This window comes from Branchiostoma lanceolatum, chromosome 4 (genome assembly GCF_035083965.1).
Source record: "Branchiostoma lanceolatum isolate klBraLanc5 chromosome 4, klBraLanc5.hap2, whole genome shotgun sequence".
Classification (NCBI taxonomy): domain Eukaryota; kingdom Metazoa; phylum Chordata; class Leptocardii; order Amphioxiformes; family Branchiostomatidae; genus Branchiostoma; species Branchiostoma lanceolatum.
Window position 1 is genome coordinate 17,147,525 of NC_089725.1, and position 18,681 is coordinate 17,166,205.

The 18,681-nt window shown below is 44.7% G+C and overlaps 1 protein-coding gene across 2 annotated transcripts in view; it reads right to left on the minus strand.

Annotated features, from left to right (window-relative positions):
- Positions 1–13,593, minus strand: part of LOC136432965 (transcriptional regulator Erg-like) — a 55,947-nt gene extending 42,354 nt beyond the window's left edge. Inside the window, exon 1 of one of the 2 annotated variants that reach the window (XM_066424677.1) lies at positions 13,409–13,593. The gene's annotated coding sequence lies outside the window, so the exon portion shown is untranslated. Of the gene's footprint in view, positions 1–5,073; positions 5,154–13,408 lie in introns of those variants that run through there. The other variant, XM_066424679.1, reaches the window with a different exon arrangement.
- Between the last annotated feature and the right edge of the window lie 5,088 nt (positions 13,594–18,681).

Genomic DNA, 18,681 nt, shown 5'->3' on the forward strand with positions numbered 1-18,681 from the left:
AAGTCGTCCTTACAAAAAGAGGAAGTCCGATAAGTGATAGAAGGCATTACTTTGTACGTATCAGTGATGAGAAAAAATATCCATTACTGACCAATTAACATAATTGGTTACCATAGCAACTGCTAACGGCAAAAGTGTGACTTTTAATTTTGTGCACAGACTAGTGTACTTGCTTGTGCTATCAGTTACATGTTTTATTCCAATAACTTACGTACTCAAATACTGCAAAATAGTTTGAACCATTAACTGTTACGATAATAGTCATGACGTCATCTTGAAAGCCGGCACGTTTCGCATGTTCTGGTTTTACCGTGAACAGAAAAAGGTCAGGAAATAGCAAAGACGATATAAAGTATAGGATCTTGCCAAAAATAGCGCCAATGTAGGCCATTTTGACGTCATGTTTTGAAATCTAGGTCCCTGGTGTCGCTATTGACGTCATCACGGTTAGGGTTCGTGACTCAGTCCTCTGGTCCACATTCTGTGCGTGTGAAATTCTAGGGAAAAAACTACTAAGTATTTGGACCTCAAAATGGCGTGACTGACTTCCAAATATTCTGACACATTTCCCGCCTGTCCATGCTGGGAATCAAGTCATCGATAATCCTCCCCAGAAGCTGTGACTTGGGTAATAGTGCAATGTTATCAAACATGACCATACTTTTGGCCTTGTCCTTGGTTTGAATACATACTGTAACGTTTTCGATATAGAATTGCAGACTTTTCTAATACAGGATTTCACAGGACCCTTTCCCACCATCTCTGTCAAAGGTTAACTGATACAGTAAAACATGAGAACCTTAATGAACATCGTCGCAGCTAGATTTAGGACAGATGTTTAGTGTAAATTCGTGCCAGAAGGTTGAATGAAACATGATACCACTACCAAGAGCTACGGCTCCACTGGAGTCAACACCTGTGAAGCCTTTGATTGTGACAAATAGGACTGCACCACGCAAATCTACAAGCAGATGATGGGAGTTTGCAACCTCCCTCCAAATATCTGCTTGGAGATCATACTACGTCATTACTTTAGCGTGCCGCGTATCCTCGTTTTAGCTCATCTTCCACGATAAAATTATGACGAAATGAACATACATCGTATTCATCATTACTTCCGAACCCAGGGGTCTGTCATCGTGCTAGACAAAAATTTCGAGCTTCTTATCCACATTTCACACGCAATAAATCTCGCGACAGAAGGGAACAATATGGCTCTATCTCAGAAGATATAAAGTTTTTGAGATGGCGCCTGCCTAATTCCAGTTTTATTGGTGAAGATGTGCTTATGACCGAATTGTCAGGCGCCAAAATTCAAGTATCCCAGACTCACGTCTGGATGTTTTTATGCGTCGGTAATCGCCCTTTAAACAGTGGCACCCTGCCATGTGTTTGTGACCTTTGACACTCCCAGCTGACGCTTTAGACGCCCTAGTACGTTGTCACAGAACATTTGGTCTATTCTTACATCGGACGCTCTTGTAATGTAGGGCAAATGTGGTTGCTTTTCGTGGAAGCGATGCCATTCTGAGGTGAATGCACGTTCGCTGGCCGATGCTGTCAGACGGTACACACGCTGTGGTCACACGCTATGGCCCAAATTTACTGTAGTATACAACTCAGACATAAAACCAGACGAAGGCTTACGGATATGCCCAGAGATACTTATCAATCCTCGGCAGAGTCTGACCTGTCGCGAACTCCGTCTGGTTTTCCGTAAACAGAGTTGTATGCTGACCACCGAGCGTACTTCATTTGCAAAATAGTTAGACATTGCGTGGCCGCGTGGGCCCGCCCTGGCCTAAACACACGGCGGGGACCCGAAATTTAAATACCCGGCCGGCGGAGCACGCATGCCCCGCCGTCTGACAAACATCCAGGAAACCGGTTAGCCACAATTGAATGAACCATATGAATGAATGGCATGACACCATGTCGGATACCGGGTTCGTGCCCCTTGGTATTCTTGTCTTGCTGTCTGATGTTTTGTGATGACCTCATACGTTGTCTGGGTTGTACTTTCCCCGCCAACGTACTCAGCCGACCAGTCCGGGGGCAGAGAAAAACATCACGCTACGGCCACGCAGCGACGGCCACGTGGTGTCTGGAAAGTGACAACATTTACTACGAACTGTTTCCCTCAGACTTCACAGCTATAATCACGAAAAATTGGCCTCTATAATGTTTGGAAAACTTTCTAAACAGACGTTACAACAAACACATGTGATGTTATGTTTGTGACTTCTGACAGCCCATACGTGTGATGCACAATGTTTGTATCGCAAAAAGCACGTTTTGTGTTTTGTCGGACACCAGATGTCCTGTCCTGATTAGGGCCCACGCTTATCCTTGACAAAATACGAGATTCTAGAAATCTATGTTCTTGCATGTAGTGGCCATTCTAATAGTGCGTGGGAGGACACGAAATTGCAGAAGTTGGTGACAAAAATACTTGCCCCACTTCACTTTTTGTGAGGAATCGCCACCTGGCGATGTTTTGTTAGTCTGTGTTTTGGAATGACCTCACTTCACATTGTCTGGACTTCCTCCGCCTACGCGAAAACGCAAGGGGGCTTCAGAGCCGGCCACGGGGTGAAAAGTCCGGGCAAAACACGGCGCATATGGACATGTTGTGTCTACAGACGTCTCATGGTAGAAACGCGCGAGAAATATTTGACACCTTCAATTTTACGACATGTTCGTGACGCACGATGAATTACGGCAGATCTGCAGATAACATTATGGCCCTAAAATTAAGTACAAGACTGTCATGCGAGTGGTGCTACGGTCTGATCATTATCTAAAGGAAACTACGCCCGGTGGGCACGCTGCCAATGACAAAAATAACCGCGTATCCCGCCTTTCCCACCCCCTACCTTTCCCACCTTTGTTTTTGCACTCCGATAAACACGTGTAAAAAACACGATATGGTGTTTATGAGTGTCTGTCTCCTTGGTCCTGTCATAAACAGCGCATGGGATCATATATCACCTAGATGTGGATCGATTCCACAAGAATCAAAATACATTTATGACAACATGACAGTTAATAACAATTCCTCCTGTAGAGAGTTTCCAACGTATATCCTCTTTGTGATTGTGGACTTGTCATTTTTGGTCTTTGTGTGACTTTTTTCTCCAACTTCTTGCTTTCCCTATGATCAACTTTGAGTGCTATTGTAATCCTCACCTATTCCTTACAATTTTGAACAGACGAAGTATCATTGAACTATGTAAACGAAATGCCATTCCAGAGAGAAAGAACACTTACTAGCAACGCGGACAACTAGTAAGGTGTACAAGGAAAACGCGTATAAGATCCCTACATCTGCTTGGAGAATACAGGCTGCAAGTGCAAATATAAGTGTTTGGTTTGAGGAAGGGAGCGCGTGCGTTACGGTGCGTAGCTAGCCAATCTTATGCGCTCCAATGGAAATTTCGAGCGAACACAGTCTGATAGACATACATATCAAAATCTTGGCTAGCATCGAAAGAAAGATGACTAGGCGTGAACACGGGAGTGCCAAAATCTGTCAGCACTTTTTATAGCATTTGTTGACCCTCTGCCATTTCGTTACTTCCTCAAATGCACGCGATCTGGCGGAAACAGGCTGGCGATGATATCTTTATCTCACCACTCACACAACTGGTACATATCCGCAGACTGGGGGCTTATCTCACCCTGCAGCTTTAATCTCGGGAAGATTCGCACCATGCGCCAAGGTATCAGCACGACTCCTTCTACTGACAAAAGCGACTCCTATCTGGTCTTCTGAAACCTGCTACAAGCAAACGCTGAGAACAATTGTACACATACTGACTGAATCGAGGTCACATAGTGATTCAACCATTCAATGACTGCCAGTATATCATACAGCTTTAGTGGGGGAAAAGAAGAAGATGAAGAAAAGCCTTTTTTCTGCCAAACAGCGCCAAGTAGCTAAAATACTGAAGTGTGTTTTGAGGGCGTTTTGGAGAAGAAATAAGAGAGGTCGCATGGGGAGTACAATACGTTATATTACAAAAACGGTTACATTCCATGGATAGGATATGTTGAACAAGAAGTTGAAGAACGCCCTGACACAAAAAGGTAGAAGAAAGAAAAGTAGACAAAATGTGCCACACTGTGTACGATTCATTCCCATCTAGTTTGTTACAGCTGTAGCGAGAGCACGGGCTGATTAGACGTTACAAATTTGCCATCACTTCCAACAAACCTCCTTGCTTCCAAGAAGTCTACGCACTCACTCCTGGTATCTGAATCTTTTCATAGTCTAGCCTAGTTCTCCAGGCTAGATTATCAGCTACCGCCTGTTGTACTGTTGCGGTGCCCCCAGGAAGTTGAGGCTACATTAGGATTAGGTCCATACCCAGACGTCCTGACTCACGACCCCCAATTAAAACTGCCCTGCCTGATAATCCCTTATCAACCGCCGTGACCTTGGTTCTGCCTCAGATGTTGTGGGCAGATCTGATCTTGTCTGTGATAGCCGGCTTTCCATGCCGCCCCTGGCAGACCCGGCTTCACGTTACAAGGGTATCATTGCCGTACAGTTGGGACGCTCAAGTGTCGCAGTCTCGTGCCCCCCCCCCCCTTAAAATAGGCGAACAGACGAACGCTGGACAGAAGTACTTTAGAATGATCGTTTGGCTTTTGATAGGAGCACATGATTAGCGCCTTCTCATATATTTCACTGTGGATATCAATTTATTTAGTACCATCATGAACTTGCACTAAATGCACATATCCATTGTCTTCAAGACAAGAAACGAAGATTCTTCAGTAAACGGGACAACTGCAGTATTCAGAGTAGACAAATAGAAAAGCAAAGAAAGAGTTATGATGGTACCATGTTTCTTCCTGCAAACTGATTAAATGTTTTATCATCAAAATTTCTTGGAATTGGTGGAAATCTATCAAATGAATCTAGCAAATAGAAATATCACGAGGAAGACAAAACACTCAACTGTGCATGGAAATAACCTCGACTTTGAAACTGTGAACTTGTGAACACAAGTCCCTGTGACTTGCTAACCCTCACAGGGAAGAAGACGGAATATATCAGGCACTTACCCCTGATCCAGAACTTCACGTCGGTAGGAGATGTAGGAAATATGTCTGTAAACACCCCCTTCCTGTGACAACGCCCGGTGTCAATGAACTCTATACTAGAGGCAAGACTACTACATACATCCCAGTCGCAAGGTTCCAGCGGCAAGGGCGCCCTAACCCCCAGAGACCTCGGTTGGTGGTCCGCCCGTGGCAGCGCTTCTCAGATCCGAGACGCGATCGGGCGGCAATTACGGAGCCAGCGCGTTTATCGCTAGAGTTGGCGGATTAATCCTGATCTTCTTTGATTTGTCGGTTTTCCGGGACCCGCTCAATTAGACTTATCCCGTCTATACCTCATGCTACCTTAGAATCAATTTCAGCGGTAACAGTTTAGATATTACCGACATAAAACCGTGGTTTATTCAGCGTAAGCATGTCCTTGGCGTAAGGAAGGTCTTCGTCAGTTTGGTGCATCGGCTCGTTATCGTGTCTTTCAACGACTCTTTGTCTTGTTCTCAGCATTCAGAATTCAGATGGATCAAGGACATTAATGTCCTTGGATGGATGTACGTAAAACTTTTTAAATTGGACTTCCATAATGATTTTATTGCTTTCGTACCTCCGTAGAATTGAAGTAGCGATGTACAGGTATCTTTCAGTGCCATGTTCTGTATATTGCTATTCACACTTACAAATTACAACTGTCTCAACACAGTTCACCAGCCTCCAGCAGAGACCCATCCTTCATCCCTAAATGTTTTTGGAAGTTGATCCCTATCTCCTGTGAGTCCACTTAGACTAGTGTACGGTTACAAACGCCGGGGAGACGTGATTATATATGACCGTGCTATTAACAATGTCGGGAATTTTGGACGGCAGAAAATTCTCGGAAGACAGCCTGTCCTTACGTCTTAATTAGTCAGAAGCCACTTCCACGGGAAGTAGCTTGGAGAAGTATACATGCAAGGTTAAACAACATATCCATGTCAGGTCATTAGGGCGTTTGGTATGACAAATATGCGTATGTTTCGTTCAGGGAGTAATTATGATACTACTGTGGATTGATGTATTTTGTATTTGCAACAGTCGGCTTTCGAAATATTTTCATCTTTTATTTCAAAGACTCGTAAAACCAACCAATCGACCATCTAGCCAACTAATCAACTAACTAACATGTAACTTGTCTAACTAAAAAACACGACTTGGTCTAACTGCCTGCTGGACGAGGAAAAAGTCTACAACAGAAAATGGTAGTACAGTAGTCTCCATATCAGACTCTTTGGTTTGTGTTTAAAGTCTAAACACAAACCAAGGGGCCTGGTATAGAGGCTAATACGCTACATTGTCATTTCGCTGATTATATCAATAAGTATTTCTTATCGGTATTTCTTATTGCTAAAGTGTTTTTGTGGCTTCTGTCTTCTTTTTTTTGTTATTCTCCAAGCAGAGGTTTTGGTCGGGTGGGATAGTAGTGGCCGGGGTTTTTTTACGTTGGCCTCCCGTACCCGACCAAATCCTCTGCTTGGAGATTTTTTTTACAACATTTGTCAGTGTAGACGGAAGCTAACAGGGCTATGGAGGCTAAAGTAGTCCACTGGCACAGTAGTACAGTAGATGCTGCTGACGCGTCAGCGTGACTGCAATAACATCCTCTGACAGTCCTGGATACCTGCCAGGTCGTACACACGCTCCCCTGCCTGGCGTCTGTTCCCGGCTAACGGTCTGACGCAGGAACTGCCGGGGTCTAGACACATGATGGGTCCTTATCGTAAACTTGGACCACACATAAAATCTTCATTTCCCGCCACAAATAAATATCCGTGTGACGTAAGACAGACACTCACACCTGATATCACAGATATCCACGACGGCTCAGCAAACAAACAGACAAACATACAGAAAAACAAACAATACACGACAACAAGTTAATGTTACACATCATCGTCCTTCTCGATTACGCGCAATTAACAAGAATTCACATCAAGGGACGGTTTATCATAGACTGTTAAACATCACGAGTCACTAAATAGAATAGGAAATGAGGACTACTGAACTTGATATTGGTTTGATTGATCAATAAAGTTTGAAGTTTCACTCTGCATGGCCACGACGTATCGAAGTTCATAGTAAAGCTAAAAGTGTGTCCCTGCTTTACACAAAACTTTTATGTGCCTTTTCCAAGAATCTTGAGTAGCTACATGTAGAATGACATTGGCTCAGTTCTCTAGGACTAGGTCTGGTTCTACAAATTGTTATGCCCCGAGGTATGACCAGCAGGTGCTTTGTAACCACTCCGACATTTCTGCTATTTTTTCCACCGGGGTTAAAGATTCAAAGGTGCATTTTACAGTTGAAAAAACAGGAACTACCCCATGCAGCCTTTGGTTGTATGGGTTTTGACAAGCAAAACATTCCCAGTACTTAAAATAGACTATATATAGACTGCACTTGATGTGTGTGTGGACCGTGGTTCCTGGTGACCTGTGGACTGTAGTCCTTTGACTCTGTTCGTACAGGTCAGACGGACCACAGATTGGTGTCTCTGTGGACAAAACTGACTCTTGTAAACCGTGTCGACCTCCACTTGTATGTTGTAGTCGTGCCATCCTCTCTTTAGTTTTACCTTGGCTGGCGGGAGGAAGCCTTGTGGCAGTTGATGTTAATCTGGGTCATTATAAAATTCCCATTTCCTTTCGTGCGTTTTGTGTAAACACACTTGGCACCAAACGGACCGGTGACTTTTCTTACACAAGCGTCACTCGGCCCGTTGCCAAGGGCAACGCTGTTGCGTCCGGCCAGCACAATAAAGGCGGGAAAGATTAACCAGGTTTGGCGATCTTGATACTTCCGTAAACGTCAAGAGTACCATAACAAAGTCTCGCTCCTTTCTTTCAACCAAATGCTCACTAACAGTTGTCGCCTTGTTTTACATCGAATTCAGGGCCATTAGCAAAGTAAAAGGACCGAGGATTGACAAGATGGATAGACGTTTCTTAGGCGAACGGCGGAAGTGGGCAGTAGAAATTTTAGTCGCATGGAGGCGCTTCTCTCAAAGACCGCTAATGTCACTGTGATGTACTAGTATCAGCCTCCTTCGCAGACTTCTAGAGAGGTGACGTTTATTTTTTGAGGGAGCGCTGATTCGCAATTTTCAACATGGGCTAAGGTTCTCTATCCAGGGAAAGGGAGTTTGGCCCGCCCCAGAAACTCCCTTTCCCGTGATAGAGAACCTCAGGCTAGCCCATATTGAACATCGCGAATCAGCCCCCCCCCCCCCAATAAATGTCACCGCTCCAGAAGTCTGCATGTATAGTAGTACTAGTTTTCTTCAAATATAAAATTAAATGTACGTCTCTTGGGTGGGGTGCACAGAGAAAATAGCGCACAACAAAAAGTCGGGACATACATTCGTACATCTGCTTGGAGATCCTTCAGCGCATATGAATATAGATGTTATACGATCAACATAGACAAGATATTTCTTTTAAGAATGCTTAAGTAGATTTCATCATATCCTTTCAAGTCGTTCTAGCCTGAGTACCAGCCTCCGTCGTGACCGCTGTCTCAAAATAATTAGCAAGCGAACTTTTTTTTGAGGCCAGCGGTCACTACGGAGGCTGGTACTCAGGCTGAAGTCGTTCTGTTCACAAGAACTATTCCGATCAGCCTTATTTGAAAGTTGGCTGTAAGAGATGAAGAGTTTTTGGATACCGAATTTTCTGGCTAGCGTGGGAGTAGGATGTCGTGTGGAACCAGAAACATGTACGGAATTACTCCGTGTAACAGTTTGGTGCGTGGCAACTTTGAACTTCTGGTTTGGGTTACCCCGTGAGGAGGTCTTTCTGCGGTCAGTGCGGTGCCTGCGGCTAGGACAGGCGTGGGTAATTTTCTCCCTTTGAGAACGCAAACGGCTGCGAAGTGCTGCTTCCGCCGGCTGACATAACGTCTAGTAATCATCGGTCGTCCCCTTACTTACCGCCAGTAGTAGTACGCAGGCCCAGAGATGACCTTGTTTGCGCCCAAAACGTGAAAGAACAGAAAAGGGAGCACCGGAAGTGTCCTGAGGCTACGCCGCAAACCAGAGAGTGATCCCTACACTAAAAAATCATAAAATCTTCGTCGATCATAACAAATGCGATATCAAATCGACTTGTAAGTTTTCGACGGGGTATGTCACGGAATGACAGGTGTAGAGTCATCAATTTGTCGTCAGTTTTAAGAGTAAATATGGCCTGTTCTTTATGTGTTACAAGACTTCGCGGAATTCGAAAGAAAGCCTTTGTGGTGTGGATAGTCGCTTATCTGCCAAATGTTCAAATCAGTTCATGCAACAATCCGGAAATTCGTAACGACTGCATGTTCCCTAAATGTTGGACAAGATACTGAAAAGTAGGAACTCTTTAATCAACCCACTTCCGAGTGAACTCGATTCGTTCCTACCAAGAGATTTCGCATGTCGGTCCCGACAGAACTGATATGACACAGATCCACTAGTGAAGCTCATTGGAAATGACGTTTGCCTCGTGCTCACAATCATGAGAAGAGGCGGCTCAAATCAGCTCTGACGGCCTGCCACACCTTATTTACGGTGAGTTTAGCTCGCAGTCTCGTCGGCTTCGCCTGGCTCGTTAGCCAAGGCCGGGCGTCTTTTGTTTCGATTGTCTCCATTTATTACAGATGGGCTCCTGTTACGGTGAGGGAAGACACCCAGCGGCAGTGTCCTCCCGGCCGGGTACCTGTGTTATTACTGTCACACCTGTATGGCGTTCACCGCCCTGAGTTGATAAATGGAAGGATTAACGTTTAAAGGTTGTAATTAACTTGCCAAGGGCCGAGCCGGGCATTTTCTGGGAGGGGTGGGGGGAATGACCTTCTTTCAACCAGATTGTGGAAATGATATCAGCGAGATCTTCTCCAAGATAGCATTATGTCGTCAGAGCCTTTTCGCCTAACCGTGTTATATGCCATTTCTAAGGAAATCTTCGACATCCTTGAACTGACGAGCGTTTGACTAGCAATTCTGTCCAATCTATAAGTGAGGTCGAGGCTGCGGTGTAGACTGAACTACAACGTGAAGTCACAAACTTTGAACAAATACAAACCTGATAAACCTGACACAAGACACAATTTCATTTGTTACAGGTTTAGCGGTTGTACATGCATGGCCGAAAGGCAGATGCTAGCATGTATCGTTTTTCTTCACCATAGAAGGACGTCCAACAGTCGACAACAAAATCACACCTGCTTTTTGCTTGACATCAAAATATACGACTCTCCTCTCGAGATATGAAAGACATGTTCAACAATACAAATTACTGCAAATCGTTCGGAATCGTCATTCAGAGTCCATATAGATAAAGACAGTGGGTATCTGGCTGAGTGATTTGTACTTGAAGTGCGGATCAAGTTTCACCCAAATTGCAGGCCCTCTGGCGGCTGTCTGCTAGGAGAGGCATGCATGTGTCGTAAGTCATAATTAATTAAGGCGCACCATTATGTGTGTGTCGTCTTCGGTACAAAGAAAAGAGCATCACTAGACCATAAATCGTGTAAACATATCATTGTCTTTACCGTATTATTATAGGGTAGGACGGCTACCGCAAAAATGTTGGCAAGAATTGCACGAGGCAGTGTGTAACGATAACTTGCACCTACAACTTCTGCTTTTCGTCTTTTTGTCGTTGCTGTTCTTTGGTGATAAAAATAAAAGCTAAACGTCCGTCAGACTACATCTTGTCTGCTTATACAGGTAACATGAACCTCTTGAAGTCTACACGTGAGATGGTTTATGCCATGTCCGTAAACTATGCGCGTTGTATCTTTGATCTTCCGATGTACCGTCATCACGGATCACTGATCTAAAACGTCTCAGCGTTCTTGGAGGAATTAGAAGGAACATCAGACATACACGGCGCGACGTCTGAACATTGTTGTGTATATATGTAGTGTAAGTGGGTGGTCACGGTCGGGATGTAGTCTCAAGGATATTTTACTCGCGGACTCACTTCTATCCTTTTCAGAATTTACTAGAAAAACAAAAACAGCTTACGACGTGACGTCATTTGGATTAGTGCGTTGCTATGACAACCCACAGTTCCTGGACTTTTTCGTACACTGTCCACTCTGCACCCCCCCCCCCGTTCAAAAGATAGCCCCAATTTCACGCAACCCATTCGTTGTATCTTTTCCTGTCCCTATTTGTAATATCTTTTTCTTGCGACCATCTGTCGTGCCTAAGTCTGGACTAAGTGTAACTTTAACAGCAATAAAGTGTAGCCATCCCCATGTCTAAGTTTTTGATGGCTGATAGCTAGTAACTGTGTTCTTTTTCACGTGTGTGCTTGAATATTCATACTGCTTGTTTGTTTGTTTTTTGTTAGTTGGGTTGTTTGCATGTTTATCTGTTTCAACCAAACGCTATGTCCTCAACAATACTGTCAGCTATGAGCTATGATTCTGCGAATTTTGAACTTAAATACGCTAACGTTACCACTGCGTGCGTCATAAAAATAATTAACCAAATTTCTGAAATATGAGATGACTGCATATATTGTATTCATGTCAACTTCCCAGCACTCGTTACAGTACTCCCCCCCAGAGTACACCAGCCCCTCAGCGTGGCACGGCACTAACGGGCAGCTACTAGTGAGACGTACTCTCACAATCATTACAACATAATTAGATTTGCCCTTGTGGCACCCTTCTTTCATTAGTGAGTCTCTTCATGGACGCCTGACGCCTGGACGCATTAGTGGTCACCAGAAGTGCAAGGTAATCATTTACCCGTGGCTTTGGCGTGTCACGGCCCGTGTCAGATAAAAACGTTGGCCCCCTCCTCTCCTCTACCCGTATACACTTGTCTACAGACCTATTATCCTCCACACCTGGCATGTGATTTATACCACTATAGAACGGCCGGAAGTTTTGTATGTAAGGGTAACTGTTTAGTCATCATTGCCAAGTATCTCTAGTTTCTCGTTACTTTCTCTGCCCGTGCCTGCTAGTGGGCAAACACACACAGAGAGGCGCCGCTCTCACTCTAACTCCTCTGCCTCACCAGGGTCTGGTCTCCAGAACATGTTCGCACGACAGACCAAGTTCAAAGACAAAGTCACCCTTACAGAAGCTTCAAACACAAGGCGGGGGGATTTGCGCCTTTCCCAAATTAGCGCTGCGTCTTTTCCAGTTGATGGAGTTCACAACAAGGGCAGATCAGGTGCATCTGAGTCTCATTACGTCTCTCCGGTCACCTGTCGAGTTGGGCTCGGGGAGGAGGTAATGTCGCACCGCCTACACTCACGTCAGCTCCCCGTCCTCAACACCACCTAACACATGCAGCAGCGTCACAAACAAGGCAGCAATTGTCTTTCTTATTTACGGTCCAAACAAGGCGTTGTTTGGGTGGATTAAGGCTGCGTTGTGAGGGGGAAAACGGAGGAGGGCTCATAACAAGATGACAAGTCCAAGGCCAGGCGCCACCTGGGCCATGTCTGCGCGAATTCTCGCCCATTTCCCTGCGCTGTTTCACCTACAACCGCTCCCTGCATGGCAAACATCAAGGCAGGACCACGCCGCCGTCACAAGGTAACTATTACAGTATCGAGGCATTTCCGCGCCCAAACAGTAGTGGCGTTATTGAAATTGCACCCCTTGTCCCTGAGTCGGAGTTCAGAGTGCACGCCCATGAGATAAGCCAGATCCTGTGATTGCCGACAACAATGTCCTCTCACATTTCACCTCTTACACAAACTTGCCTAACGACTTAAGATACCCGCTTTTTAACCTCAGCAAAAATCATAAATCACGATCTCATGTTGGCCACTGATTGGGCTTGAGACACAAGTTAGAGACGGAGTACAAAACAAAGAAAACACAGCTTGGGTAAATCTGCTATCTTATTACACGAAAGAGGCATTACACTATACGTATGCCACGACCTTCAGACATGCTGCTGCAAACTTTCCCACACTCAGCCACAGCTAGAAGTATATAAGAGCAGGTGTGTTGTGTTGCTCCAAATGAATCCTCAATAGTTTCATTGTCGAACAATATAGGCGAGCGTCGAGATGTTGTTCAAACAAATTTAGTACATGTATTTAGTAAGCAGACAAGAGTGCTTCATTGCCAATCATACTTGGCACTGCTGATGTTAGGGAGTGCGGTTCTTCTAAATCACAACAACCAGAACTTGACGTCCAAACTGCGCGGAGAACCCAGCTGAGATCTAACTCATAAAGTTACGATTACATGTACCACATTTCCTGTGACCATGCAGTGCGTAAACGCGCACTTAAAAGGTGGAATTAAGGTAATTATTGAGAGTTCCGCAATAAACCGCCGTGCACATGTAGGTTACCTGAGACAGGTGAGTCGGTATGGCTGACGACACCGTCCGGCTGTGCTGTTGGCTCGCAGTCCAAGCTCTCCGATCCGCCTCCTGAAGGCGATGTCAAGTGGCAGGTCCGGTGGTTAAATGAGTTCCCCGGTCGGCAGGCGCAACTTTATACCACCGACGTGTCAGAGCGCAATGGTTCTGCCGCCGTGCCGAACTTCAAGTGCCGCGCCGCCTGCCTACTCTCCCGCAGGGCACTAACAAACCACGGGCCGCTAGAACAATGGCCGCTTGTTAATTACACGTTTCTGGTTTCAACCTCGCTGTAATTTTTGAAACCCATCCAAGTCGAGGCTTTTTTTTTCCTTCGGAAGGACGCCGTCGGACCTGTGTCGGGGGTGATGTATTTATGGCGGCGGCCACCTGGTTTTGTCGCTCCGCTACAGCGCCTCGTGTCAAGGGCGATGTGAAATATGAGCGAGATGGCCGGTGGCGTCGACGCACCCGCACCTGCCTCATGCACGGAGATCAGGGCTATTAAAAACTACGGATCAACTTTGTAAAATTCTTATGGGACATTCAAGGTTAGATTACTTCATCGTCCATCAGTCTGGCCCAGGAAACTAGGTCAAGGGCAGCGCGGAGAACACCAAGCATTAAGATGTTTTTAGAGACAACATCGACTCAAACAGCTGCAAATTAAAAGTAGTTGATAGCATCGGAGGCAAGGATTTTGTTGAGTGGTAGGAGCAAATGTTGACCTCAATGGCTTAAAGAGTTAAATCCGTCTTTGTAACATGCATTCAATGATGGTTTGAGGGAACATCCGATGTCAGCATCATTGTTTCCACCACTCCAGGTGTTTTGTGATAAACTTACATCACTGTAACTCAGAATAGAATAAACTGTGGAACGTGTGGACAGACATGTCTTTGGCGTACATGATAACAATTTTGACTCAATGAAACAACTGCTATACATAACAGCAGTTTGACACTTCCAGATAGATTATGAAAATAAACAATGAATTCATCATTGTGATGACGTTAGTTGAACTTTTTTTGGAGGGGGGGGGCGATGGAACAGTTTGAGACGATTCTCAGGCCACAAAGTTACCGGTACACAAACTGTTAAGGGCTTTGCAAAGCGCGCAACGACGAAATGACCTCATATTCAGGATTAGAAACCCCACGGCCATAGACATCATCTTTCTTGTAGTACGGAAAAATAAACTGGAGCGGAAAGTGTGCGAAGAAAACACGCGTCCAATCGGAAGGGCCTGAGGACGACCAAGTAACCCGTACACAGGATCGTGGGTCAGGCTTTGAACCGTGCCGGACTGAAGGTCTTCCACCCCGTGTTCTCTAAAGTAGCCGACACAAATCCACGTAGATTACGTTCAGGAAACGCCACGTTTTGTTGTTCTCATACTTTAGACCTATCATCATACCAAGAAGGTTTATGATTATCTCGACATCCAGTCTTTGATGACAGCGCTGGTTGATAACGCGTGCCTCGGGGACGATCATATCTTTCTCGGGCGACTATTTTTGACACCTTGCCTCAGGGCGGGCACTGCGATAAATCCTGCCTGGGTTCATTTGTAGTTCAAAGTTGCACGGGCAGAATCGTGGGGTGTTCCCAACACAGGGAACAGTTGGTCCCGACATGACAACTAAACAGACAGGAACAAACTTAACTGAACGAGTAGATAAACTCCAGTTACACAGTTTACTGTCTGGTCTATGATCCAGGTTGGCGTCTTTAGGAAGTGTAGCGTATTTCGCGCATATGTTTGCTGAATCGTAAAGAGAAAAAGTGTGTTCTTTTCAAAGAACAAAGGGTTAATAGGTTCACTCAGCACTGTATATTCATCTTTAAGATTGTGATTACATAAGGCAGAAAACGTAAGGCGCGGCAAGGATGAAACATGTCCAAATCAGACACAAGAATCAAAATCCACAATTACAACAAGGTCAGCGTTAGTGTTTATTTCTACAGCCCATGTTACAATTGCTCCAGCCAAAACAAGGATTTTTTTTCCTTATTATGATGTGTGAGGGTCGTGTATATAATGACTACCATTACAAGCACGCTACGGAAAGTCACATAATCCTATTTAAGCACCGAGCAAGCCGTCAGTGACTACAAATTGTAACCTTTTGGCTCTCTGCTAGCCACATGAAGTATTCTACCTGTGTGGGAACAAACGTCGTCTGATACTTTTACACTGTTTGGCGTTGGTACAATCTTTATTTATTCCCATCCGTCAGTCGTCAGTTTGGTGTCCAGTAAAAATATACATATCCGAGCCAGAAACACACGTTGTGTTTCAGCCGGCCCATGAGGGGGTGTTAGACTGTAAGTGGTAGCAGGTAAAGTTTGTATGTCTGTGACACGCCGTCGGGACCAGGAAGCGTGTTTCAGCAAAGCTACAAAGACATCTTAATTGCACACAGGGCCTGGTTGTTCTGTCTTTGATGTAGTCAGTCCTGAACACGTGAGAGGTGGAGAACTTAAAGTCTTTGATTTCCCTGCACCAGGTTTGTCTTGGCCGCTAACGAGAAATCAACACTACTGTGGTGTCTTGGAGCAAGAACAAGAAGCAAATGAGAGATATCCCATAGGATATAGGACCGCGGTGAGATCATCTCCGGTGTTACATCTAGGTTTAGAGGCAGGGGCAGACCGAGCCTGGATATGCCAGACTGTTTCCAGGGCCTACACAGGCCAGCTCCTTGGCTCTAGAGCCAACTTTCTCTCCAAGAAAAGGTTTTTATTTCAGTCAGCCAACAAAAAAGGAAACCTGACAAAATCGAAAGCCCGATGAAAACGCCTAAAAACGTCAAAAACAAACTTGGACAGTCGGGCCAACCGAAGGAGCTGGCCTGTGTATAGCCTCTACCAAGGAGGTTTTATATAGATAAAACCTCCTTGCCTGTACCAAAAAAAAAATAGTGCAAATTGGCCAAATTAGAGTGAATAGTATGCTAAGAGAGTCGGCTACAGAGAGGGTCCAATATGCCATCCACGAGGTCGCAAACTGTAACTTCTATAGCGAACTAACTTCTCTGGCATGTTGTCCATCTATTTGGCAAATTTCTACGATTTTTCCAGCAACCCGTGGAACCTTGTAGAGGCTAGCCTGTAGCTGTGTATGCCATGACAACACTCTGGCATCCAGGCTAGGTTAGACCGCGGACGGGGCTGCGTTGCTCATTGTTTGAATCCCTTACAAAACTTATGAATACCGCACAACTGAAACATCATAAGATGGGCACTAATTTTTTTCGTCACACAGTGTGCTTATTCTCCACAAGGAGCTTGAAATAGGACCTCTTGCTCTCCACCAGAGAGACACCAGGTTTGTGTGCTGAAAAAATAGAAACTGGATACATAGTGCGGATGAGTTAGAACTTAAACCGCCAAGGAAATTCACGCCTAGCAAACGATTTCCCTGCCATGGCTACTTGGCCAATTTCGTCTATTTTTGTCAGCCCATAAACTGTGGCAAAGGAGTTTATATATAAATGGAGACTACAGGGTCATGTAGTCACAACGTTGGTGCCTTTAGTCGTGTAGTAGTTAGTCAGAATGACTGGTTGGACCGATGAGCTTGCGTACTTGTTGATTCCCTAACTCTGCAATTACAGTGTTCTCGTGGTCACCTTGTCGCCTAACTACATCATCTCGTAGTAAGAAAATATACCAGTAATTTTTGTTTTCCAAATTACTAACATTATCAAAGATCAACATATCTAGTCACACCAGAAGCAATTATCCGTAACAAAGAAGGCAAAACGTACAATCCTAGGACGCCAATGGGAATGGGAGACGAGAAAGGTGACGGTGACAATAAAGTCATGAGCGTGGCTGGTGAAGATATAAAACTTTTCTATTCTTTAAACTAAAGAGCTCTTTCACTGGGTGACTTAAGCTTGTAGGGATATGCCAGAGAATGCTAACATTTTCGTGTAGAAATATATGGTACCTGTAACAGAGACCTCTGCCGACCCATGACGGCAGTGTCACTGTGTAGAACGGTAGTACTACAAGTTACAGAAATGTATAAGAGTTTATGATTTTTATCTTATCTGACGTCACGCTACCACTGCCGCTCTCAGTGGAAGCTCCATATATTGCGGTACACTGGTTTTCATAACTATAGCTGCTTGGACATGAAGGACCACGGAGGTTCTTCTCAGGAAAGACTAAGAATATTTAGAAATAAAACTAAATACTAGTATAACCTAGATCTACCTGAATGATATGTGTCTTCTACCATGAAGAGAACAGAGAACAGGAACTGCGTGGATACTCTGTTCGTGTCATCTTGTAAACCTCCTGACAAGTGTAAAAAGGTGCGTTGTCATGGTGAAGTCGGGCTATTGTGTCAGACAAACGTTCGTCTCAATCTTTGTCTATATTCTGATCCTCAAACATATCTCATGCTGATATTCATACAAAAATAGCTGTCGTATCCGGCTGACTCCGGCTGGTATACAACGACACACGGCATGGCAAAAAACGTGAGAATGAGATTATATGGGCATTATGTCGATATGATTCTCTATGAGAATTATGAAATAACGGGTAGATCAGTCCATAATGATCTCATCTTTCATAACACACAGCTGTTCGTGACTGCCGGCTTCCGTAATTAATGATGCCAGTTTATTACATTTCTCCCACTTTTTATGTAAGCTGTTCATGGACGTCCGGACGTGGATGACTTGGAAATAGATCTAGAAATGGAACGTCTCAGCATAAAACAGAACAGGTGAATGACATTTAGTAACAAGTCAATCTACCTGAGTGATATTAGATTAGTCTTTTACCACAACAAAGCACAGGAACTACGGGGGATAGTTTTGTATGTGTGTGTGTCATTGTACATCTTCAGAGAAGTTGTGAAAGGTGCGTCGTCACGGTCGATGTCAGACAAACGTTCGTCCCAATCTGAAAGGCTAAACTCGGAACAGCCAGGGGCAGACGTCACATCCTCGCCCGCAGCTCCAGGGGTAAAAGTTTCAGGAATTCCCCCTGGTTTCCTGTGTGGTACAACGTTAACCATAGCTGAGGTCTAGCTTAACGCTTAGTCATGATTACTCTATGAAATAAGTTAAACGTAACAGTTGAAGTAAGTAAGCGATATTACTGGCTGTAATACATACAAGACACTGTACTTACATCATCACTACTAGTGATGATGTAAGTACAGTAGGTGGGGCAGAGTGATTTGAAGAGCCAAAGGGTAACGAATAAGGGAAGACTGCATCGCACTATAAGATAGACCG